At 55.1% G+C, this 25,911-nt stretch overlaps 1 protein-coding gene across 3 annotated transcripts in view; it reads left to right on the top strand.

The window, feature by feature from the left end:
* The first annotated feature begins 1,936 nt into the window (after positions 1 to 1,936).
* The window catches only part of ELFN1 (extracellular leucine rich repeat and fibronectin type III domain containing 1), a 115,205-nt gene continuing 91,230 nt past the window's right edge, over positions 1,937 to 25,911 (top strand). For 2 of the 3 annotated variants that reach the window (XM_064520182.1, XM_064520184.1), the window contains exons 1-2: positions 1,937 to 2,169; positions 25,383 to 25,495. The gene's annotated coding sequence lies outside the window, so the exon portion shown is untranslated. Of the gene's footprint in view, positions 2,170 to 5,940; positions 6,018 to 25,382; positions 25,496 to 25,911 lie in introns of those variants that run through there. The other variant, XM_064520183.1, reaches the window with a different exon arrangement.

Below are 25,911 nucleotides of genomic sequence, written 5' to 3'. Positions count from 1 at the left end.
GCCCTGACTGCTTGCCTGCTTTCCAGCTGTGCTTGCTCTTTCAGCTGGGCCAGCACCGCTGTGCAGCACGAGCCACAGGGCTGGATGAGGCCTCCAGCTCCCGACACGGGGCAAACACTGGCCGATGGGTTGCTGCTGTCCCCCCGTAACTCCGGCCACCGGATTGCTTAGCAGAGAAATCCCCAGAACCACCAGCTCATGCAGACACCGAGCCAGGGCCTTGCGGAGCAGAAGATGCTGGAGCGTCTCTCCCTGCCCCGTCCTCCCCATCGCTCACGGGCTGCTCTCGCGTTCCCTCGGGCGCTTCCCCGGGGCGGTGCGTTTAACACAGCCGAGCGCCGCGCCAGGTTGCCAGCTGCCGTTTGGAGAGGGGCCATGGCCCTGCCTGTTCCCAGGCTGTCTCCCAGCTCTATTACTTCACGCTTCAGGTTTTTTGGCTGTGTTGTTGTTGTTGTTGTGGTTATTAAGCTGAAAGGAGTGAAATTTCTCTCTTGCACCCCACCTCCGCTGTCTCCCCCCCACACACATCCCTTTGGGGCTGCAGGAGGAGACTCGCAGGCCTCGGTAAGTGCTGGGGATGGTTTTGGAGGCCTGAGGCTATCACAAGAAACATGCTGGCCAGCCCTTTCCTGAAATGACACTGCTAGGGGAGAGAGAAGCGCATTTTCCAAGGGCCGGCTCTGTGCCAGCCACGGTTTAATCACCCTGAAGTTCCATGTTGTGTTGCTAAAATAGCATTAAAAAGTCCCCAGGGAGCTGGGATCAAAGTCTCTGGGCCAAGGAAGGGATGGCCTGGGGCGGAGGGTCCCCGGGAAGGGCAGGGTGACGGTGCACGGAGGCGCAGGGGTCTGGGAAGGGCTGAGCACAGGGGCCTCCGGCAGCCGCCCAGGCTGGGGGGTCCTGGGCGCTATGGGGGATGCGGGCCAGGGTCCTGGCCCAGCCCCAGCGCTGTCCCAGTGCTGCACCATCGCTGTCCCAGTTCTCCCCGCCTGCCCAGCTTGCTGGCCCAGACCACGGTGCAGGGTTGAACCGGCCGTGTGTGGTCCCACCACGACCTGGCTGGGCATGGTAAAGCCTGGCCGGGCCCAGTTTGGCCCGCAGGGGGTCCAGTTTGGAGGGGGCTGTCACACACCCACGGAGACACACAGACACACGCACACATAAATACAGACACACAGACTCCTGCACCGCAGGCACAGCTACACACACACACTCCCCGTCATAAACACACACAGACACACACACACCCCCAGGCACACAGCGTGCACACAAACACACGTACACACACACGCACACACACAGAGATACACACATTCACGCACACTGACACGCAGACACAGTCCTCGCCCCCCAATCTCACAAGGTGTCTCACACACACACACACACACACACACACAGAGTCGCCCACACTCCCACTCCCACCCACGCACACCCACTGCCCCCGGCTCTCCCCCCCGCTCTCCCCGGTGCCAGCCCGGCTCTCCTGGAGCGAGCGTGCCGTGACTGCCCAGCCGGATCGAGCCGAGCCGGGGCGGACCGAGCCCAGCCGCACCGAACCGAACCGGCCCGGGCCGAGCTGGGCTGCCCCAAGCCAACTCGTGCCACACCGAGCTGAGCAGAGCCGGGCTTTACCGAGCTGAGTGGAACCGAGGCGAACCGGCCCGGGCAGAGCCGAGCCGAGCCGAGCCGGACTGGACTGAGGTGAGCCGTGCCGTGCCGAACCGGACCGTGCTGGGCCGGGCCGGGCCGTACCGAGGCGAGCCGGGTCGCAACGAACCGTGCCGAGCCCCGCCGCGCACCTGCGGCCGGCCCGCACCGCCGAGCCGAGCCGAGCCGAACCGGGCCGAGCCGTGCTGATCCGGGCCGAGCCGTGCCGAGCCGTGCCGCGCCGATGGGAGCCCCCCGGGCCTGGCAGGGCTGCCCGGCGCCGCCTGCACGGGCAGGGCTCTCCGCCTGACGCAGTGAGGAGCTGCAGCCCTTCTCTTCTCTGAGGCCGACTCCAGCGCTGGGATTTGCTCGGCTCCGGCTGCGTTTCCCTGCCCGCCTCCTGCCCCCGGCCCGCCCGCCTGGAGGGGCGCGGGGAGCCGCAGCCGCGGGTGCGCCCGCCGCCCCTCACCGCGCCTCGGGGCTGGGCGCGCCGCCGAGCGCCGGGAGCCGCCGCCGAGGCAGGTAGGTGCGCCGGCAGCCCCGCCGCACCCGGCCCGGCCCCCGCAGCCCCCCGCGGCCCCGGCTCCGCGGCCCCGGGCCCGGCCGAGCCGCCCCCCGCCGCCGCCCGGCCCCGCCGCCGCCGGAGAGCGCTGCGCGGGCGGCCCCGGGCGGCGCGGCCCCGCGGTGCCTCCCGGCGGCGGCGGCGCCCGGCGCTTCCCGGGGAGCCGCGGGCGGCCGGCGAGCCCCGCGCAGCCCCGGGTGGCCGCTCCGTGTCGCCAAACTTTTCGCAGCTGTAGCCCGGGCTGGGACGCGGCGGAGGCTGGTGCGAGGCGGCTGGCGGGTGGGAAACGGGCGCCCCCTCCTCCGCGGCGGGGGGGTCCCGGGCTTGGGGGGACCCGCTCCTGGCCCTTCTTTCCCCGGGGTGCAGGGAGGGGGGGGTCGGGCCCGGAGCAGCTCCCCCCGGCCGGGTGGTGGAGCGGAGCCGGGCTGGGGGGCCCCGCTGGCCGCCTGCCCCGCGCGGCCCTGCCCGTCGGGGCTCCGCGCTTCGGGGCGACCCCGCCGCCTGCCCGCCGGGGATGCGCCCTCGCCGGGGCAGCCCCGGGCGTCCCTGCGCGCCGCTGCGGGGCTTCAGCGCAACTGTTGCCTCCGGGAAGCCCCGTGCTCCGGGGGAGGTGCCGGTGCCGGTGCCGGTGCCGGGCGGCCGTGTCCCCCCCGGGCGGGGGGCTTTCCCCGAGCTGCGGCTCGCCCCGCATCCTCTCCCCGCCGCACGCCGCCCTGGGGGGGGGGGGGGCACCCTCGCAGGGTGCTCCGGGAGAGCGGGGTGGCCCCGGGCGATGGCGGGGGATTAGGGGGGGGCTGTGGCGAAGCCGCTCCCCGGCTCGGTCCCCCCGCCCCGCTCCCCGGTCTCGCCGATCGCTTCTGAATTCCCACGCCGCCAGTGTGGACCTGCCTCCCCACATGCTCTCCTTCCTCGGCTATTTTTGTCCTCGCGAAACGTACCGCACATAGAGCTTTAACTAAAGAAAATTAGTGGAGGAGGGTGGTGGCGGCCGGGGGGCCGCTCGCCGCCCGGCCCGCGGGAGGAGTCCCCGCGCCGGAGCAGCCCCCGGCCGCGTCCTCGTCCCGGCGGGGGATGCGGAGCCGGTGCCGAGCAGAGCCGGACAGATGGAGGGCTCCCGTCGCAGCGGTTGCTCGGGGGAGTTGGGGGGGTAGATGTGCGCCTGTGAGTCTGAGCCGTTTTCGTGGTTTGAAAAAAGCGGGGGGGGGACGGGGGGACGGGGAGAGGAAGCGTGTTCCTGCCCGGTGGATGTGTTGCGGCGTTAATTATAATGACAGATGTTGCTGTAAAGTTCCGTCTCGGTTACCAAATTTTTGCTAAGCCCAGAGGACGGGGGCACTTGCCAATCGGCGGAGCCTTTGTTAAACAGCAGCCGGAGTTGCCAAAGAAATTTCTTGATTGCATTTTAATGAAGCGCAGATAATGAGTCCCCAGCCCTCCCTCGGCCCGGCGCCGGGGCCGGCGGGGCGGCGTGGGGAGGGGAGGGGCGCCCGGCTCCTCTCCCTGCCTTTGGGGCGGAGGGGCCGCGCACGGGCCGCGGGATGCTGCCGGCCGGGATGCCGAGGGGCTCCGGCGGCTGGGCCGGCTCCGGGCAGGAGGAGGAGGAGGAGGCAGGGAGGAAGAGCCCTGCGCTCGTCGGGGCTCCCCCGCCTCCTCGGCGCCCGCCAGGCCGGCCGCCCGGCTCCCCTCCCTCCCGGGGTCCCTCAGGCAGGAGCCGGGCCCTGGCCGAGCCAAGCGCCGGGCGCCGCGGGAGCGGCGGTGACCTTGGGGACGCGGGGGCGGCCGGGTGCTCCCCGCCGGCGAGCGCAGACCCCGCCGGGCCGGCCCGTCCCCTCGGTGCGCGGGGAGGTGCGGGGCCGGCTCCGGCGGGGCGGGGCGGAGCGGGACCCCTCGCCAAAGCCCGGCCCGCCGGGGACATGCACACCGCGTCCTCCCACCCCCTCTCCCGCGGCTCTTCCCAGCGCCTGCTGCCTCCCCCAGCGCGGAGCTGGCCCGCATCAGCTCTTTCCCTCGCACGTCTTGTCAGGGAGGCTGGAGGAAGCTCTCGGCCGGGATGCTGCCCGTGGGCTGCCCGCTCCCACGCTGCGAGTTGCGGCCACAGGAAAACCCGGAGCACCGAGGGGGGGGGGGGGGGGACCGGTATCAACAGGCTCCCCCGGTGCGGGGGCAGCGGCTCCGCCGGGCGCAGCCGGGAGGCGGCCGCACACGCCTTCCCCAGCCGAGGACTAACCTCCTGCTGCCAGCGAGATGCCTTTCGCTGCCAGTTTGCACTGTATTAAATATTTAGAAGTTTGCAGTGGTGAATAAAGCGGTCATTAAGATAAACCCATGGCAACATTTCAAAGGGGATGGCACTGCCTATAGAAATGGCATGGATCAGCGGGGAGCGGGCAGGGCCCTTCGGGAGCATTTTAAATGATATCACCGCAAATTAATGGTTTGTCACCCTGGCGGCGCCGGCAGCGCCCAAATCCAGGCGCTGCTCTTCAGATTTCCGACGGTGTCTTTAAGGGAAGAAACAGACCGAGCCGCCTTGCTTGGCTGGAAACGATAACCTCGTGCCTTGTGCAGAGAGGAGTTTCGGCGATTCACCTGAAGTTTAGCACCTAGAACAACCCCCCGGCGTGCACCGCCCTCCTCCGTGCTGCCGGGTCTCTGCTAGCAGCCCCCCCGGCCGCCCCAGCCCCCGGCCCAGCGGCGTGCGCAGGCAGCGGGGGCAGCGGCAGCGCCCTGCGGGGCTCCGGCAGCCGGTCCCCGGCCGCACCGCGGGAGGGGGGAGGCGGAGAGACCCCCCTCCTGGGGAGATGGGGGGATTTAAAGGAAAGGTCGGAGCAGGGCTAAACTTTGGCGGGTGACCCGGACGAGCGAGCGTCTCCCGGGACAGGGCATCCCCCCCGGCGGGGCAGGGCTGGGGAGGAAGGGGGGCAGGTCGGGGCCGCGGTGTGAAGCCGTCGGGGCTCGCCGGGCTCGCTGTCTCGGATTGAGTCAGCTCCTTTGTATGCCGCTTGAATCGGCCAGCTGCTTCGTAGGGAGAGGCTGAGATCGTGCCGTGGGTACAGAGAAAGGGAGAAAGCGAAGCTGGGGATTAAAACGGGCGAGGAAGCACGGGCTAGGGTTGGGGGGGGGGGAGAAATTAGAGAGAGGAGGAGAGGGAGCGAGGGAGCTGCAGGCTGGCCGGGCGGGGGGCTGCAGGGCAGGCGGGTCCCCCCGCGGCGCAGAGCCACTTCTGGCCGAGGGGGCTGTGCGGGGAGGGGGCGGCGGGCCCGGGCCGCGGGACACCGCGGGCTGGGAAATCCTCTGAGAGCGAGAAATCCAGCCGGGGCGATGGGCAGCGGCACGGCGAGGGGGATGGGGAGGGGTCTCTGTGTGTGTGTGTGTGTGGGGGGGGGATGCCCCGCATCACCACGAAAAGCCCCAAGGGCGACCCGACACGCCGGTGATGGGCGCGGGGGAGACCCTGCCCTGCCGCGCCCCGGGGGTTCCCCCAGGCGGGCCGGCGCCCTCCCCACGCCGCCCCCGCGACGGGAGGGCCCCGGGGGTGCGTTGCCTCGCGGGTCCCCCCCCCGGCGGCCCCGCCGCGCTGGGGCAGCGCCGCTCTCTGACATGAGAAAGTGGCTGGAAGGGGGCGAGGCGTCACACGCTCTGCCTCCGGGAGGCAGGGAAACGCTGAGGGACCGATGGGAAGGCATGAATGAATGAATCTCCATAAAGAGCCCCAAGCAGCAGGGAGAGGGAGAGAGAGGAGGAGGAGGAGGAGGAAGGAGGAGAGGAAGAGCCGGAGCAGGGCAGGCTGCAAACGTGGAACCGGCAGGTAAGGGGATGCCGGTTCCCGGAGCGCGGCGCGGTGCTGGTGCTCCCGGAGCGCAGCCCGGCGTCGGGGCCGGAGGAAGGGCAGGACCCGGCGCGGCCGGGCTGCGCCAGCGCCCTGGGCAGGGTCGACCCCCGCCTGGGGTTTTTTTTTTGGAGGGGGGGGATTGGGGGGGTGTTTCCCTCCCTTCCTCCCTCCAAACGGCGGAATTCCCCAAACTTCCCAGGACCCCGCTCTCCGCGGCCGGAGGGGCCTCGCCGCGGCGGGTCCGAGCGGCGCCGCAGCCGGGCAGAGCCCCTTCCTTCCCCGGGCAGGGCCCGGCCAGCCGGGTGGCCGTGCGACTTCCCCGGCCTGGCATCAGGACCCCCCCGGAGGTCCGTCCCCGGGACCCCCCCTTCCTTCCCCGGGCAGGGCCCGGCCAGCCGGGTGGCCGTGCGACTTCCCCGGCCTGGCATCAGGACCCCCCCGGAGGCCCGTCCCGGGGACCCCGCTTCTGCTCCGGCCCCCTTCGCCCTGCAGCAGACGGGGTGCGGTGGGGAGCTCCGTCTCGGCCCCCTCTTTGCCGCCACGTCCCTGCCGTGGTTACGTAAGGCAGCGGCGTGCGTGGCCGGTGCTGACACGGGCCGAGGGATGGGGATTTCGCCGAGGGAAGCCCACCGCTGTGCCTGGCCAGGCCGGGCCGGCTCCCCCGTCTCCAGCCGCACCGGCTGCCCAGGCTGAGGCACAGCTTGTCCCGGCCCTCCTCTCCCGCCGCTGTCCCCTGCCTGCTGCGGGGACGGTGCTCGCACGTCACGCAGGCGGGGTGGGTGGCTGGGGGGGACAGGTACACACGTACGCACACGTACACACACCCTTCCGCTGCCGGGCAGCCTGCGCTCGGCTCTCGCGCAGAGCTCCCTCGCACTAACGCTGCTCAAGTGCATCCCTGCGCACGCAGCGCTCGCTGCGCGCACGCAGACCCGCACACGCACGCACGGGTTGTTCGATGTAGCAGCCTTGCTCTCGCAGACGCGTCCGCTCCTAAGCAATACGTGTGCGGGAAGCGTTCACGCATGCATGGGTCATCCTGGCCGGTGACGTTGCCCATCTTGCACCAGTTCCCATCGCCGGGGGTTAACACCGGGAAAGCCGCAGGCCTGGCAGGGCGAGCGGGGCTGGCTGCGGTGGGCAGCTCTGCGGCGACGCGCAGCTTTTCTCACCCTGACTGAGGTGCCCTGAGCGGGGATCAATAATGCTTTTCTGATTGGCTTCAATTCCCCATTCAAAGTAGTCACTGCATTAGGACTTGATTTTCTCCCCTTTGACTCCCAGCCAGATTAGATTGTGAATTTGGCTGATTTCAAGCAACCGGGGGAGGGAAGAGTCATACAGCGCGCGAGAGGGAACTGAAATATCCTACAGGATCCCCTGGAGGGGAGAGAAATCAGGTCTAGATAAGAGCTTGTTCTCCCTGTCTGGCTAATGCTTTTCTGTTTGATGATCAGAAAACACAAGATCTAACCTCTCACCAGGACGGATTAACTACGAAAGGTCAGGCTTTTGGCTTGTTCAAGGTGCAAGGTTTATTATTATGAGCAATGGATTATTTATTTCAGTTTTCCCATCCTCTGCTAAATATAGGATTGCACAGTGTATGCAAACAGAAAGATATGGTCAGTGCTCCCGAGATTTCCGAGTCAAACTCTGGAGGTAATGCTGAGGTTGGAGAAACTTCAGACCCTGGCTAGGACGGTGACAGGATACTTGCTCTGTGCCCTGGCTAGGGAAGGCCCCGGGGCAGTTCTTGAGATGTCAGTCCCGCCTATTCCTAAAGACTCAACCCCATCCTTAGGCATTTTTTTCCGGTGCTTCGTTTTCCTCATGCATGCATTGAGCGTATCGGGACAGCCATGGGTTGCACCAGCGAAGCCCTGTCTCCCTCTAGGACATAGGACCGGGTGGCCAGGGCCCAGGACACCTGCGCTGATCCAGGCTCCGGGTCCTGGCCTCCCTGGAGTTTCGTTGCTGGCCACCACGGAGCCGGGATTTCACCCCCAGTGCTGGCGAGGAAGACCACAGCCAGCCCAGCAGCCGCCGCAGCCTGCCCAGCTGCCGGCACTCAGTTGCGGAGCTGGTGTTAACCCCAGGTGTAGCTGAAGCCTGGGGTTACGCCGTTACTCAGCAAAGGGCACTGTGAAACACAGCGGAGCGGAGGGGCCTAAAAGGAGCTGGTGAGAGGCAGGAGGGAGCCTGGGGAAGCATGGATGTGGGCTGGTGGCTTGGTGCAGGTAGGCTCTGCCTCCTTGGGCTCTTTGTGGGCTAAAGCTGGTGGTGTGCAGGGGCAGCCGGTGTGGTGGTCGGCTGGGCTGGGACATGTGGAGGCTCTGGGGTTGGGGTGGTGGAGGGGAAAAGCCAAGGGAGGGGTTGTGGGGGGCATGGGCAGGGAGTGCAGCCCAGTGTGGTGGTGTTTGTGGGAACTTTTATGGCTGCTTGGGGAAAAAGCTGACTTTTTGGGGGGTGCTGCAAGCCCTGGGCCTGGGGAGCCTGCCTGGCAGAGCCCTGGCTCTCCCCAGCTTTGTGGGGGGTGGGATGGAGGTGTGGTGGCCAGCAGCACCATGGTGGTGCTGGGGCCTGAGGAGGCTGGCGAGGGAGCAGGGCTTGGTGGGGTGGCTGCAGAGCCCTGTGTGGGGAGGGTGGCCTGAAACTGTCTGCGGGTGAAAGAAGGGTGTAGAGCTGTGAAAGCAGATGGGGGATTGCTGGGGGTGATGCAGGCAATGGGGACCTTGAGGTGAAGGGGTTGGAGTGGAGACCCTGAGTCTTTTCCCTGCACCTGCTACATCCCTGCACAGTGCTGTCAGCTGGGCTGGCTGGAGTTTGGGGTGGAAGAACTTGAAATATGTGAGATGTGGCTTGCTCAGTGCAATGGTGAATGTATGTATAGCACAGAGCACTGGGGTCTGGGTCCCCATGGCATCCCTGTGACAGTAATAAACAGTGCTGGGCTAGGCAGTGCAAGGGTTAGCCTGGGGGGGGGGGGGGGGGTCCTGGATCCTCTCTGCACCATGAGGAGCTGGGGCTGGAGAAGGTGGTGCTGAGGGCCTCGAAGGTGTCTGCCCATGGATGGGGGAGGAGACCTGGGAGGTGGAGATGGGAGTTGGTTTAATTAGGCCAGCAGCCCAAGGGAAAGCCGTGTGTGTTTAGGAGAGGAGGAAAAACAAAAAGCCTATCAGTCAGGGGAGGCTTTCAGCCTGCTGTTTGGGTCAGGCCTCTGCACAGCCTGGCATGTTCCCCTGTGCAATGCACCGTCCAAGGTATAATTCAAGATGACACCACGGTCTGTGAGATGCAGGTTAGGAGGAAAGCCCTAAGTGGAAACAAAACAGCGGCAAAGCACCTCTGGGAGCACAGCATCCCGCATCCCTCCCCGGGGAGCCTGCGCATCCCTCCCCGGGGAGCCTGCGTGCGCTCTTGCCTCGGGCCCTTTGGGGAGTAAGCAGCGGTGGGATGGGAAAGGGCAGCCTGGGCGAGCAGTGCAGCGTCCCGGGAGGGCGCACAGCGCTGGTCCCTTCACCACCCCTCTTAGTGTCCCCTCCCCCCCCAGCATTTCTTCAGGATTTGAACAAGGACAGTCTCTAGCTTGCTTGTGTTTTGAACTTGGCAGTAATGAGTGTATGGAAATATGTGTTTTACTGTATCAGCTGCTATCAGCTTTTAGCTTTATTACAGTAAGTGCATAATTTTTTTTTTTTTGTGGGCCAAATTCATTCATTGGATTTAATGGAGTTAAACTGCAGGCAGATTTGGCAACTTGTTTCTGTGTATATCTTTGTAAAATGGACAGGCAGAGATAATAAAATTTTACACTTTTATATGGCATCTTTTATGGAAAAGACTTCCAGTATGCTTTATAAATGGCATACATATTTTGCTACAGTATGTGCTTATACCTAAGCATAGGACACTTTAATGCTGCCTCTTTTTCCTCTGCTACAGTTGTGTGTGCATCAACTCAGATATGCCTGTGCTATTTCCACATGCTGTTCTCCTTGCAAGTGTCTCTAGCAGTTAAACAATTCCACTGTGTTTTTCCTTTTGTAGTGTATTTGTTTGTATCTCTTCCTAGAAACCTAGGTGTTGTAAAAACCATAAGCTTTGCTGTGAAGGACTTGAAAGGAGAGAAGAATAATGTATGTGAAGCCTCTCGCTGAATGCTCAGTGCTAGTAAACTGCCCCAGCTGCAAGTGTGGTATCTCTGGACCTTTGATGGGTGCAAACAGCTGCTGTGAGACCTTCTGAGGGGCTGATTTTTGTTTGTTTCCCCTTTCCCTGGGATGCCCATTCCCCTGTGTCGAGGTGTGACCACGCTAGTTTGCCGGCCTCTTCTGGGTCAGGCTTAGATATTGCTTGCACAGGGCCCTTTTCTGGGTAACGTGAGGCAAAGTGACACTTGAGGCCACAAAGAAATGTATTTCTGGAAGTTGGATTTGTTTGTTAATGAAGCATTTTAAGCTTTTTTAGCCTCTAAACAAGTTAGGCCCAGACAGTAGTTACTGGGCACAGGGAAGGGCTAAACTAACTCATTACATAGATTTGCAGCTTATACTGTGGCCTTCTGCCCCGCGTGGAGTATGTGGATGCACGATATTGAGGAGAGGATATAGATACGCAGGATAAATACAAAACAATTGAGTGACAAGCACAAAAATATATCTGGAGATTCTGGTGACATTATAATAAATTGTGGGCAGTGAGGCATGAGATATATGTGATGTCAAAGGAACCCTATAATGTATTTATATCCCTGCTCAGGATTTGCTGGGGTTTCTAAATAATACATTAATTCAATTAAACATCCTTAATTAGTGTTTGCTCAAATTGGAACAACATCATTAATTTACTTTTACTGCCTCTTATTTTTTATTTTGCTTGTTTTGTGGATTTTGGTTTTGATTCTTCCCCTTCTCTGCCTTGCAAGATGTGTAGCACACAGCTGCGATGTTCAGACCACAAACTGCAGCTTCTTCGATAATATTGGACTTGTGTGTTATGAACATTTTTATGCTAGCTGGCTGCACTACACTGACCCAACCCCAGAAAGAGGGAGACAAATGTTGGATGGTCAGTAACAGGCCAGGGAGCCTAATAAAGGCAAATACCACTTGCCACCACTTGTGCTTCCTGGGAGTGGAGAACACATGTCCCAAGTTTGCAGTGAGCAGCTTGGGATTTTTCCCCCCCCCACCCCATTTCTTCCTTTTTACTCCTTGTTTCTGGCCTGCTTCTCTTCCTCCTGCTGCCCACGCTCTGCTCTGCTCTGCTCTCCTCCGTTCGGGGCATCTCGGAAGACCCATCCATCACCGCCAGCGCAGCGAGCCGGCAGCGGCAGCCGCTCAATTGATTGACTGCGGCGGTGAGTGAATTTAAAATCATTACGCTCGTGAGACAGCTTTTAAATATGACGAGATGAAAATCAAATCTGCAAGAAGCTCTGTGAAGCTGCGTCGCCAGCCAGCGCCGGGCAGGGGATCCCCCGCGGGCCAGGGAGGCTCCGATGTCTGGCCCCGCGGGTGTCCCCGAGGCAGCCCGGCGCCCGCGTGTGACGAGGGGGCAGGCTGTGGCATGGAAGTATTTCACTGCAGGAAAGACTCTGTATAAAGCTGTCTGTCTGCTGTCTAATGCTTTGCACAAAATAAGGAGCTGATGGATTAGGAAAGCCTTACCTCATCCGGGTGAGGTAGACTGCTGCCCTCCCATTAAAGATGGGGAGGACTTAAAGGTTAAGACTAAGGTTTTCAAGTTTCTGCCATTAGTGAATGCTACAATTAAGACTATTGTCTGTGTTTCTTACTGATTGATAGATTTGATTTTTTTTTTTTTTTGGGGTGCTTTTCTCAAGAGCAGTTGAGAGCTCTGTGTGGCTGAAGCTCAGCTCTGAAGTGTCTCGGCTTGGGATTTAAGCTGTGCGACTTGTTCCGTCTTCCAGCGTGTTTGTGGCAAAACTGAGCATGGACTGTTACAGCTCTCAGCTCTGGTTTTTGTAACTCACAGCCTGTTTTTTCTGATAGAAAAGACAAACTCTTGCCATTTCTTACAGCATTGGCTTTTTAATGCTCCTTCCGCTCACCATGCAGCCTCTGCCGGGTGAATTTGCCTTGCAGCAACCCCCTGTTCCTCCAAGCGCTGGTAACTCTCGTGATCCCCTGCCGCTTGCAAAGCAGCTGGTTGCAGAGTGCCGGATGCACCGAGCCCGTCTCTCCTCTGCTCTTACGGGTGCAGCTTTTCAAGAATGGTGCATTGAGCAAATGTCACTCTACGGCACCAAAAATCTATCAAACAAAATGACAGCAACAGTAAGCATTAATCATCTGGTATCATCAAAATAAAGTCTTTGCAATAGAGCATTGTCAAAGGATAAATTTCTCTGCTTCATCTCATTTCTGGTTTCCATTAAATACTGCCCGTTCACTGCAGGACTGTAGCAGGAGATGGTAATTGCAGGGTCTGAGTGCTCACCCTGTGACACTGTTAATTAACTCCTGCCTTTCCAGGCTGGACAGCTGGTGAGTCTGAGCCTGACTCTCCCAGGTGTCTCCCTGGACTTGTGGGGTTTGGGTATCTCTTTTCACCATCCCTGTTCAGAGAAGTTTGTGTCTGGCTCTACTTGAGTGAGAGCAGAAGTGGCCACAGCAGAGCAGCTGCTGGAGAGGCAGCTCCAGCTCAACTCTTCAGAGCTCTCAAAGTAAACAAGCAATTTCAAATCCCCCTCCCCTCCCCTGGTCCTCAAACCTGCCTCTGAAACAAGTTAAGAGCAACATGAAAAAGGCAATGATCTGAGGAAGGAGAAAGACCATAAACCAGCTGTGTGTGCTATTGTCATGGTTTTCTGAAGAGCTAACCTGGCGTGTAAAAGACCTGGCTCTGTCCTACCTTGACCACCCCAGGACATGGCTTGAACCCAGGAAAGCCTAATCCTTGTGCTTGTCCTCCTGCCCTCGCTCAGGGCACGCAGGTGCAGAAGCCGCAGGCAGCTGTAGCAGGGCACCTGCCGGGGACCACGGGGCTGTGACTGCAACCACTGGTGCTGCCGAGCAGATCTCCTTTGGGGCGAGGAGGAAGCCCTTGCAATAATGCTGCTTCCCACTGCCTTCCCTTGGGAGGAGCGCTGACTTGCTGTTTGCTAGGTCTGGCATGTGGCCGTGGGGATGGAGAGATGCTGTCTAGCCTTGAGAAGCCACTTCTGGTGGGGGTGAAATCTGGAAGTTCAGCCCTCCCTCCAGGGTTTTGTGGCTGGGGTGCATGGTGAGACAGGAGAGCAGAGCTGACGTCCTGCTGTGGTCCAGGCCTCGTGCCTGGGGCTTCGTCCTTTTTGCCCTGCTGATGTAATTCCCTCGGGAGAGCTTCCTCGGAGCCGCAGAGCACGTCAGTAACTTCTTTGCCTTTCCCATCTCTTGATGCTCAGAAATGAGCTGGGTCCTTCCCTGTGTTTGGGAGGGGACTGTGTCACTCGCTTGGCCAGGCTCCTATTTGCGTCGTCTAGGAAAATGCAGAAGCATGAGACACAGGAATAACACAACCATCCTGGAGACCGTCTACCACAGAGGGAGAAAAGAAAACTTCAATAAATCACCACATTTCAACAGCTGTCACAATTCACAAAGGAGCAGAAAACAGACTGTAGAGTTTGTGTAACTGCTTCACATTTAAAGAAAGAGGGAGAAATAAATGTGAGCTGCAGTTCTTAAAAATTCCCAGGAAACGCTCATGAGCGAAGCAAACATTGCCACCTAGATCAAAGATTGGAGATGTTTTTTGCCCACATTGCTTGCTGTTTAAGTCGGTCTACTAATCTTGAGCTTCACTAATGCTTTTGCAGTAAAGCTCTCCTAAATCAAAATCCTTTCTTGCTGAGGAATCATTTGTAGTTTAAATTCCACATTTGCTTTAAGAAAAAGCCCAAAACTTTCTGCATGGCTTCTTCTCTTCTCTTTCAGTGAAGAATTACTAGCTGCTGTTCTGATTTTTTTTTTTTTTTGAACCTCTGTCTTAATAACAAACACATCATGCTATTCTTACAGGTGGTTATCTTTTGCTGTTTGGAGAACCCTTGCACCATTTAATGGCAAGCAGAGTAATAGGCTTTTCATTTTAATTAGCTCTGGCTGGGTTGGAAAATAAGTGCATTTCACTTGTGATGTCACTCTTCTCCCCATTTATTTTGAAATGCTGGCGCCTTTATTTTCAGCAGGAAAAATCCTAATTATCATGGCAAATCCTGACTTTATTCCGTGGATTAGACTATGAGCAGCTCCTCAGAGCCAAGCTTTGTGGGGGTCCTTGGAGCTGATGAGTTACAGGTGATCTACTTTTTCTGTGAACAGTGCATAAGGAGACAGCCATGGGGACCAAACAGCCTTCAAAACTGGTCACCATCAGAGAGCCCTTTATAACACTACGGGGAATCATGCCCAGAGGGTAGGCAGTTGTGTTTGGAGAAACCAGGAGCTGAAGTAACATGACTGGAGTTAACCAGGGAATCGGTTCTGGAGCTTGTGCTGGAAACTAGGTCCTTTGACATCTTTCTGCTCTGCTAGACCTGTTTGCCTTCTTTGTCCCTGCTTTTGAAATGCAAGGAAACTTGTGCTTAATTTTAAATGTACTCTTAAGTCTTGGTGACGTCAGACTGATGTAAGCATGTGCTGCATCAGGGCCTGTTCTCTTATGCATATGGATGCTCCTGTGCATACACAGCTGTAAGTGCTTTCCATCTTTAGGTTTTTGCAATCCAAATGAGAGATCTTCCCTCCCTCGCTGTGGATGTGTCCTCTCTCCCCTTGCCACCATGGGCAGGAGCACCGGATCTGCTGGCCTCTAGTGTGGGAATGTGGAGGTGAATTGTGTTGAGATTTCCTCCATCTGTAGCACACGGAGGACTCCCATGACTTTTCTCACTTGAATATACGCTTAAGCACTGTGCCCTACCTGCTTCTGAGGAGCTCTAATGAGAGCAACAGGCTTGCTGGTTATTGCCGCGTTAATCTCGGAGATCCCTGGAAAAGAGGTGTTACCTAGAGTATGGGGACGGATTTACCATGCAATGGCTAAGGAGACTGGGTCCCCTTAGGCCTGTGAACACTGGCCAGCCTGGTCACTGCGTCTGGTATTGGATCAGCATCTGTGCTACATGTGGCACGGCAGAGCCCTGATGCCCAGCTCCGGTTGTGCTAGGTGCTGCGCAACCCCCAGCGAAGGCCGGGTCCTCTCCCAAGGGCTCAAGAGGCAGTGCGAGAGGAAGCCTGTGGATCCTGGGGAGTGAAAGGCACCACACAGAGCCTGGGTGCTGAATGAGAGTGGGACGTGGCTCGGGATGCCCTGGAAGTGAAGGCAAGGAGCTGGCATTTGGCGGGAGAGGTGCAATAGTCATAGGGACAGGCTGGGATTTATGCAGCGATGGCCTGAGTCAGCATGAGCCATGCTGGCTTCCCACCACCATCATTGGAAAGGCTGTCCTGGTCCCTCAATGACAAGTCCCAGCAGAAGGTTCACCTGTGGGAAGGGGGAATAAATTTGTCCCCTGGCCAGTGAAGTTTGGGTAGAATTGCTGGGTGCTTTGATCGTCATCCATCAAACAGGGCAGAGCTGATGTGTTTGCTAACGAAGCCAATGTCTGTGCAGAGCCTCCTGGGACCTGTGGGAGCCGGAGCGTTCCCTCTGTGGTGGTGGCTTCCCAGGAGAAGACTGTGACAAGGGCTCCCGTGGTGCCAGCTTGGAGGCAGCTGAGAGCATTGCCATCGAGAACCTGGTGACTCCAAAAGATGCTCAAAATAGGCCCAAATCTGAGCTGTACCGCATGACCTTGTGGAGAGTCACGAGGTCACTGGTGTAACAGGGAGGAGGATTTGTCCTTCCACCTTTAAAAATAGCTGTATTTTCTTTAACAGTGCTTTCCTCAGGGCTGGGTGCAGCTGCAGAAGGAAAGTGTGGCAGATCCATGGAGCCGCTTCCCGGCACACCGGTGAGCCTGCACGGCATGGCCAGGATGCACCAGGAGGGAGCGGGGCAATGCCTCATCCCCGCTTCACCTGGGCACTTCAAAACCCTGTTTGTCTCTAAACACAAGCCAAAACAGGCAGAACTGTATGGTTTTCTTCTTGCTCCTAAAATATTTAATTTTGCTGGCTTCCTATAGCTAGATTTAAATAGATGCTTCCTCTGTGGAAAATGCTCTCTGATATCACTAAATAGGATTCTGTAATCTCCAGTAGCTAAAGTGTTTAGTTAGGGTCCAAGGGTGTTTTTTTTTTTTAATTTTATTTATTTGTTTTTTTTTATCCTGATGTGGTCCGTTTTAACTGAAGTGTAGGGTTTCTAGCGATGCGTGGTTTGGAGCTTATCGCTCCCTGTATTGCGTTCTGGTGGGAAGTGCTGTGAATACCAGCCCAGGGCTCGCACGACAGGAGAAATGCATGAATTTTTCCACATCAGTAGGAGCTGAAGATTTTGCAAAAGGTGTCTCCAGCTGCAAGGACTGAGATATGGCTCTGACTAAGAGCTATAAGAAGCGAGAAACCTGTGTACAAAATTTAAATAGGGCTTTTGTGCCTCGGAAAGCCATCTGTGATGAAGGACACATCCCAAGCACTGGTCCGCTCTCAGGCATGCAACAGGTAACTGGGGCTCTCTGGCAAGCAGGCGCGAGGGAGATGCTGCGGCTGCTGACCCCCAGGCTTTGTGGCTTTCTCAACTCCTCTAATCCAACTTCAAAGACCTAATTAGAGTGCTCTGGTTTGAATTTGGGTTGTTCTGGGCTGTCTGGAGGCTTGCAGGACACAAATAGGTGCTTGTGGGGATGAGTCAACCCTCGCGGGTCAGCGCTGATCTCCTGGAGGGCCTCTCAACTCCCTGATTGTGCAGGGAGATCAGGGGTGCTCCCCGGGCAGTCATCTCCGTTCCTTGTATGTAATTGTATGTAAAAGTGACATTAAAGGTTGTCAAGCGCAGGGATGCCATGGTAACAGCAGTCGTACCTGAGACAAATTGACCACAGCCAGGGCAGGTGTAGCTGGGACAGAGTTACCTTCCCAATTACAGCCTGCAGCCATGCATGCAAAAAGGAAAGGGAAGGCAATAAATAAAATGAGCTTCTGTTTATTGTCCTTAAGGCCTGTCCATTAGGTAATGAGGCAGACGGCTGAACCTCTCATTTAATAACATTACTTAGCACTTCTGTAGAGTTATAGGTATTAACTTGTTTAAAACCTGGCTCTGTATTGATGAGGGGCTAAAACCAGCACCTCTTTCTGCCTGTGATTCTATTTCTGCAGGAAGGATGTGCTGGTTATTCTGGTGACGGGGCAGGTCCTTGCTGCGCCTTGATCCTTCCTCACACCCACCGAGCCACCATGCAAGTCTGGGATCCTGCACGTAGCCAGTAACCACTTGTAAGGCAATACTTCAGCCTTATTAATAAAAACATCCAACGCACTCTTCAATGAGCAGCAACATTGATTGAAGTGATATTTAATCCAAAGAAAGTACATGATACATAGTCTAGGATTCTTTGCTTATCCATCATATAATGCTGTTCATGGGGATTAAATATCCCACCCGTAAAGTTATTTGAGATCAGCGTTGTTGTTTGTTTTGCAAATGATCCTGACAGGGATCCTGAGTACTATTGATTATCAATGGTTCTTTAAAAACTACCATTATACTGCAAGTTATGAACCTTGGGGGTATCCAGTTGTATGATAATGGAAAGGCATTGGTGCATAATGACACATGCATCATAATAAATTTGCTCTTGCTATGTAATGGAGATCAAAAGGGACATGATTTATGACCAACAGCATTAGCTGTCTGCCATGGTATGTCCAAGGTAACATGATGGAATTGGCTGGCTGTTCATCATGGCAAGAAGTAATAATGATTAGGAAAGCAATTAAAAAAAAAAAAAAAAAAAAAAAGAACCTGAAGAAAAAGCCCTTATTCTGAGCAAAATCTCCTCAAATTTGCTATTAGAATATGTAAATTGCTTTTCTAATTCATAAAGAGCTAAAATCCCTCCCATTCTCCCATGTTCCACTCCAGGAGTGTCTATGAAGCACTGTACAGATAAAAACCATGATACCAAGCTAGAGGAATTCCTGTTTTTCTGGATTTGCTAGAAAGCCTTCATAGTTCTCATGGCCATGGCAGTGATAAAAGTGCACCTGAAAGCCCTGCATCAGCTGGGTATTTCAATTCATCAGTGCCCTTGAAGCTGATGGAGGATGCTTGTGCTCCGTTGTGTGCTTTCATTCCTGGTGATGGTGCAGATGCCGCAGGCTCAGACCTGCGCTGAGCCCGTGCGACCGCTTGTCTTCCAGGCTCTTTTGGTGGTCCTCAGCTCCGTGGCTGAGGACTGGAGACTTTGGTATATTTGAGAGGAGTTGAAGGGCTGCTTTGCGCTGGGGGGCTTTCACAGTATCCTCAGAGCCTCCCCACCGTGGGGATGGTGCTGAGTGCTGTGACCTTGCCCTGGCCATGTGCCTTGGGCAGTTCAAGAGGTGCTTTCCATCGTGAGATGGCACAGAGGTCTGGAAGGAGGATTAGATGCCAGGTCTGCAGTGAGTAGCGCACAAAGGTGTGTGGCGCGGAGGTGAAATTGGATGCCTTTTGCTGTGGCCATTCTATGCTCTTGGCATCCTGCTGCAAATGCCAAATGATGGCAATGCAAATAAGTGTTTTCCTCCTCGTGCTGCTGATCTACGGTGAAGCCCACAGACAGTGAATGCTGGGGTTTGTACTTCTATATTATCATGCTCGGCAGCAACTGAGCATGGAGAAATACACCTCCAGGAGCTGGTGCCAGCAGAAGTGTGTGTAAATCAAAGGGAAGTGGGGGAACAGCTTCCCTTCTTCCTCCAGCACCTTCTTAGCATCCTTCCTCATGAAGTCATGCATTGCACCCAAAGTCATTGGGCTGCCAATGTGAAGGAAAAGCCATGTTCTCCGTATAGGCCACCCAGCAGTGAAGTGTCCTCAGGCAGGAAAGCTCATCCATAGATAACTAGTCATTTTTGACCTCTGTTTGTTTGTTATTGCCATGCTGCAGTAGGGATATTTGCACAGTAGCTCAAATTTCTTTAAAGACCCTCATCAATTGAGAGCATGGATCAGGGGCTGGCTGACAGGCTGACCTGGCCAGTGCCCTGGGGACGGTCCCGGTGCATTCCCCATATTGGCTCTTACCCCAGCAGCTCTCCATGAAGTCTGACAGGCTTTGGGAATTGCTCCCTCTGGCCTGAAGTCGGGATGGTGCCGCAGGATGAGGCTGCCAGGCTGTGCCCTGTTGGCCCAGCTCCTCGGGGGAGGCTGGGGACGGCTCAGTGCCTCCCTCTCCTAACGAGGGGGAGCAAAGGGCTCCTTGAGCTGATGCCGTGGAAGTGATTCTGCATATAAATACCAATGCAGAGTAAATGCAGCCCCCTCCTTTCCCCCCCTGCAAGAGTGCTATCAGTGGAAATGCTGTCCCTTGACTTGCTATAATGTAATTACTTTTTGTGCTGTTTTATCAGCCCAAATTCTCTGCAGGTCATTGCATGCTGTACCCCATTTCGTGCCCTGTTCACAGCTGTGCTGTGATTCAGGAGTAATCGACAGCTACAAAGCTGCTGTTTGTCATTAGGAAAGGGCCAAGTACGGAGCGGGGGGGGTGGGGGGTGGTGGCTTTGGTTTCCCAATAAAAATGAAATCCCAGGGTTTTGTCAAAGCTTCAGATGTGGGATTCCTTGGGTATTGCGACAGTGTTAAGTGCTGTGTCTATGCCATCCGTGAATCGAGGGAATGACGGCTCTGTTCAAGGATTGGGGGCGGGGTGGGGGGGAAGAGATTCCTGGGTTTTGTTGCAAAAAGCTTCCCCGGCAGCTTTGGCTTGGGGTGTGGTAAGGGATGGGTTTCCCTATCCAAGCCCTAGGGAGCAAGCGCGTTGCATCATGAGGTGCTTTTAGGTAGCCACAGGCCGCAGAGTTAGACCAGCCCGGGGGGACTTGCAGAGCTGCTGGCGGCAGGAACGGCTGGTGGTCTCCAGCCCGGCTCCCCACCTGAGGCAGGACCGCTGCCTGCACTAGCTCAGACCGGCCTCAGCTTTGTCTAGCAGGTCTTAAAAACCTCCCTGGATGCAGGGCCTGCTGTGCAGCTCCCTACACCTCCCCTGGGGGAGCAGAGGTACTTGGGGAGCGGATTTCCTCCTGTAACTATGTGGACCTGGACATGAGGTCTGCTGGCACTAAAGAAAGGCAGGGAGGGCTGGGGACAAAGAATAGGGCTGTCCTTGCTGTTTACTCATCTTTATCAGGCCCAGCTGAAGCTGGGTCAACTCACAGAGCTGGTAGGAGACACCCTGATCCAGATACTAAAGTGCACTTAGCCTCTGCAGAGATGGGCGCAGATGTGAACATGCTGGGAAACAAGATTTTTTCCGGTGTTAGCTTAATAGGTGGCCTAACCTGCTGCCTCTGATCCCAACCCTCCCAGGAGGGAAGCTTCCTCTCCCAAGTACTCCTTAAATAGCAGACACTTCGGAGTGACCTGTGGCAGGCTGGATCAGGTGGAAAAGAGCTGGTGTCTGTGTCAGCTCCGCTGCACTTGGTTGTCTGGGTCCTAGAGTAGCAGATGTGAGTGCCATTGGAGCCGTCATTTTATTAACGCTTTGTGGCACAGCCATAGGGGGATGTTGTCACATGTATGGATGCTGGGTGGTCTTTTAATGCAGTGTTGCATCATGTTTTATGGAAAAAATCAGTGCATCGGAGCAGTGTCCTTCAGCCCAGTATTTGGCTAAATCAGTAAATCAAAGTTGATTTGGGCAGCAGCAGAGGCAATGTGAACTTCAGGAGAGGTGACTGGGTGACACAGGGGATGGGGGGGGCTGTACTGGTGTCACTGTATTGTGCAGAGCAAGTTGTCTGGGGTCAATGTAGGCTGTCTCCTTATCCCCCCCCACCGAAAACACCATAGAAATCTGAGTCTGAAGGGTAAAGACAGAACCTGGCTTGGCCTTAGAGGGACTAAAGACCACCACTACTGCTGGTGAGCTCTGGGCCAGGACAGTGTTTGCTTCTCTTTGGAAGAGCTCATCTGGAACACGTAGATATGTGAGTGCTCATAGGATCATGGTATCTGCTGTGGCACCACCTTTCTCCGCTCTGGGCCATGAGCACTCTCGCGGGGTCAAACACCTTCCTGCCCTGGAGGCATCTCCCCTTGGTGGTGGGGAAAGGGAGATGGGCAAAGGAAACCTCAAGAGCAGTGTGGCCATGGTTTAGGGAGATTTGTAAGAGGTTTAATTCTTGCTTTTAGGAAAACTTTCTCCCTCTGTGTATGTTAGAGTTGACTTTTTGTTTTATTTTTTTCTCCCCCTTTTGTAATGAAAATCCAAGCGGCACATAACTGCAGAGATCCTGATGCTGGAAAGCAGCAGCCAGTGTGCACTGTTCCTTTGGAAAAAGGGATCCGTGAAAACAGTTCCTTTTTGTCACGCTCTAATTTTGCCGCCAATGGTTTATTTTTGTTTTTGGCTTTTTTTCACTGTATTCTTAAAACTTCCCTTTCAGGGCTTAACAGCTTAACCATTTCAAAATCATGCCAAGCGGAAATGTAGCATACGATTTTCTCACTGAACATTGTGCTGATCTCTCAAAAGTATTCTGGATTTGTAGAAAAGCTGCAAAAGATGGGCTGAAAGGGTGAGAATTAGCACTCAGATGAGGAGCCAGGTCTTTGCATGCTTAGGAAAGATCTGGGTAAGCAAACAAAGTGCTCCTCACCACCTTGCTGTGCAGCATCTCATGGCATGGTTCAGGGCAGGACTGACGGGCAAGGGTGGATAGACGTGCTGAAGCCCAGGTCTTGGACACAGCTCTCCCTCCGGAGGCTGGTACAGTCTTTACACAGCCCTTGAATGTAGGTCTCAGTCCTGGCTACTAGTCTCTGGGATCCGAGTTATGCTCCAAGCTCTGCCACCAGATTGCTGTCTGGGTTTTAGCCAATCCCTTAACCTCTTTGGGCCTCTGTCCTTCTTTCACAAGAAGGAGATAACAGTCCTTCCTCCAGCACCAAATATAGCCTGTTCTCTAGGCGGAGGCTCTTTATGACTCTACCCTGTAAAATGCCTTTCTCTCCCTATTCCCCCAGTAAAATACAAAGGAGACTTGATTAACCACCAATGCTAATTTGCCACACGTAGCAGGAAAACATTATTGCTGATACATAATGGATGCTTTGCGCTTGCGCATGTGCTCTTTTGACACCCTGAATCCAGTCTGCCCTTGGGATGCTGGAGGATTCAGTGCAGGTATGGCCCTCCTCCTGGTTTCCCCTTGTGCTGATGGACCATCTATGAAGGCATCAGATGGTGCCTTTTGGAGCTGAGATGAGTGTCCTTGGGTCACAGAGACTGTCCTATGCCATGGAGAACTCATTTGTGAGAAGTCTTTAGTGACTTCTGCTTGGCTTATGCTCCTTGAGACTGTAAAGAGCTGGATTTTTCCCAGGGAGAAAAAGGGCAAGGAACGTTTCTGGAGGTGCAGTCTTTCTCTTAGTGCTAAAATAGGGCATCACCATCTAATGACAGGTGTGACAGAAGAGGTCACTTTGCAAACATGCACTTTTTCAGGCTGGTGATGTGGATGGTGACTAGGACATGGAAAAAACAACTTGGTGTTAAAGAGCTCGGAGGTTGGGGCGAGTTATTTCCAAAGATAGATATTTTAGAGTTATTTGTCTTCCATCCCTGGCTTTTTATGGTCATTCACATTAGAAAACCACTGAGGAGAGTTTCCTCACTAGTTGCAGAAAAAGTCCATGGCCCTGAGCTGTGGAGCTGGGCTTTGGATTGCAGCAGCCTCAGTTAAAGATGCTCTGAGCTGGAATTTGCTCTTTCATTATAGCTCTCAGGCTTGCTGGGTGAAATGAGGGACAGATGATGATGATTAGCTTTAAAATTAATAATGCTCTTTGTAATGCTTAATCTTTCATTAATAATAAACATAATGCATACACTGTGTTGTATCTAGACTAAGAAATGCCCAGGGTCCACCTGTGCTGGGCAGCAGCTAGAGGTGGCAGCAAGCAGTTCCCTCCCCACCTTTCTGCTGTCTGCCCCCAATTTGCAGCTGTTTAAAAAGAAGGCCTGTCTCTAGGTCAGAATAACTCAGCTTTGGGTACTACTTACTCCCTCCTACCCTCTCCTCTTGGTGCGGGCAACCCACAGTTTGGGCAGCTGATACGGCTCGGTGGGAGCTCCATGTTGAGCAAAGGGCTCCCCATATCAAGCCTGTTGCCTGGTTGATCCCATGGTCGAAGGATGTGGGGGAAAAAAAAACTTAGCTTGATTTCTGCAAGTTTTCCCTGTGTAAAACCTAGTGCAGGGGACGGGCCAGATCCTGTGCCCTGTTGGTGCTGTGTGCCTTTGAAACAGCTCCAAATCCCTGCTTGCATCAGTGAGAGCGAGAGCCGAATGTGGCCCCGTGATTTATTTATAAAATTCCTGGGGGGAAGGGGAGGGCATGTGAAGGTCTCTAGGCTGCGGGCGGAGGTAAAGAGCGCAGCACAGATATAAACCACGGGATGATAGTGCAAATCAGACACATGCGGGGAGGAGGAAGGGAGGACGTGCTCGCTGCTTGCAAAACTGCTGGCTATTCGGGATGCTGGAAAGGAGAGTTTGGAAGAGAGGGATTCCTTCGGTTCTCTCCCACATCTCCCACGTAAATCAGTGCCTGCTGACGGGGTCAGTGTGCATGTACCAGTGTTGCTTGGTGCTTTAGCTGATGGTCTCCAGCTGGGGAAATAGTCTGCTCAGAGGTGGGAGATGCAGAGCCAAATGGAAATTAAGGAAGCTGGGGGGGCGAAATGTCTTGCTGTGATCTTCAAGGAACATGTTTTGGCATTGTTTGTGTTGTAGGAAATTTCCTTCCTCGCTTCCTTCCTTTTCAATTAATAACCATCAGGGGAAGGTACTTTCCTACCTTGTAGAGAAACAAATGCTGAAGGAGCCAGTTAGTCGTGCTGTTGGAGAGTGTCTGGCTCCACTTGAGTTGTTTTTCCACTATTTGGGTAAATAAGTTAAGACAATAAGAAGGCCTGCTGAGATGTTTGGCAGTGAAATGAATCCCCTGGGAGATCAGGAAAATGTTGTTTATTGGTGGGGAGCTGCCTGTGCTTGAGGGTCAGTCTTGCTGTTATAGAGAGAGGAGGGAGACAAACGGTCTCTGTTTTAGCACTGGAATCATTGTAAGGAGATACGCCAAGGATCATTAGTGCCACAGCCATCATTATCTCTTGCTCAGATTAGTTTTTTCCATTTTTCTTTTTTTAAGGCAAAAATAATGGCTGGTTCCCATTAGATCAGATACGGACAAAATAATAGCGATATCGCAAAGATTGAGGTCTACAAGATTAAATTTGAAAGGGAGGAGAAATTACAGCTTTGGCCCTGTTTGCTGTTACACCAGCCGGGTGGATAAATGACTCCGTATGCAGATAAACAGGGCAAAAATAAAAGGGATGCTTGGGAAGAGATGGCAAGAAAAATAGGAACTAATCAGCAGATTCAACCACTGTAATAATGCAGTAAACATGGAAAATTGCATTATATTAGCTCCTTGGTTTCTCATTGTATATATTAACCACAAAGTCATCAATAGGCAATTCACCATAAAGATGCAGTGCTGCAGACATCTGAGCTTCCTTCTCTTGGGAGAAGGCATTTGTGATGCTAAAGGCGAAAGTTGTCTTTCTAACTGCATAACAAAGAAGTGGCTGAAGTCGAGCTTGAGAAATGCACATCGCTCTCCAGTTAAAAATGTGCTCCCAGGAAAAGGACGGCAGGTCTATTTGTCCCCCGTGCCCAGGCAGTGCTAGCAGCTACGTGCCTCAGCACGGCTTCATTGCAGTCCTGGGATGCTCCCCTGGTGCCGGAGGAAATTGGTCTGCTGCAGATTTTTTTTTTTTTTTTAAATAACTAGTGAACTCAATTTCTAGTTTGTTTAATCTCTCAGAAAGACTAGCAAGGAGCCGTTGCAGCTTCTTCCCTTGAGTTCAGGTAAAATCAGCATGTTACATTATTTGCAAAGTAGCTTCATCCCTCTGGCTTCCGATTAAGCTAGGGAGCTGCACAGTCCTGGGACCCTCCCAAAATATACATTTAGGCTATGTAGTGATTTTGATTGTTGTACATATAGTAGATGGAAGAAGTTCTGCAATTTATTTTTAGAGATTTGAACTGGAAACTTGGGCAACCACAGAAAAAAGATTTTAAAAAGAAGTCATGATAATACAAAACTGGGAGAAAAGTAGTCCCAAACTTCACATTAAAATCTTGTTTCTTTTTACTCTTTTTATCAACAGCTCCAACCACGATCAGTGCATAAATCTACCTGCAACCCAGGATGTTGGAAAATTACCGAGAGACAGCCCCGTCCTCCCAGCTGCTCGGTGAGAAAGGAAGGATGCACCTTCAGGTACCTTCTATTATATCTTTCATCCTCTGTTCCCCATTTCCATTACACTGAACCTGCTTGTTGCATTGCCTGGGGTGAGGGTATGAGGTGGTTGCAAGAGGGGAACTTCAGAAGTGCTTCTCTAAACCTGCCTGGAGCCACAGATAAGCTCTCAGTCTGGGACCGCTCTGTGCACAGCAGCCCTTGGCCCTGCAGGCTCTAGCTGCTCTGTCTGACCAGGCAGAAGGGGTTGAAGATGGCGTTTTCTGCTGCATTTGCTGTGGATCTAATCTAATTTGTCCCTGTGGAAGTTTGTTGTCCAACTCCTATCAGTTGTAACCAAGGCAGAATTAGGGCAGCACTGGGCGCTTCTGTGTCGAGGAGCGATGCAGCTTCGCCTCTCTTCCCCGCACCGTCACAAGAAAGCGGAGCACTTG

This window comes from Dromaius novaehollandiae, chromosome 14, assembly GCF_036370855.1.
Source record: "Dromaius novaehollandiae isolate bDroNov1 chromosome 14, bDroNov1.hap1, whole genome shotgun sequence".
In the NCBI taxonomy this organism is placed as follows: domain Eukaryota; kingdom Metazoa; phylum Chordata; class Aves; order Casuariiformes; family Dromaiidae; genus Dromaius; species Dromaius novaehollandiae.
This window is presented reverse-complemented; position numbering and strand designations above follow the sequence as displayed.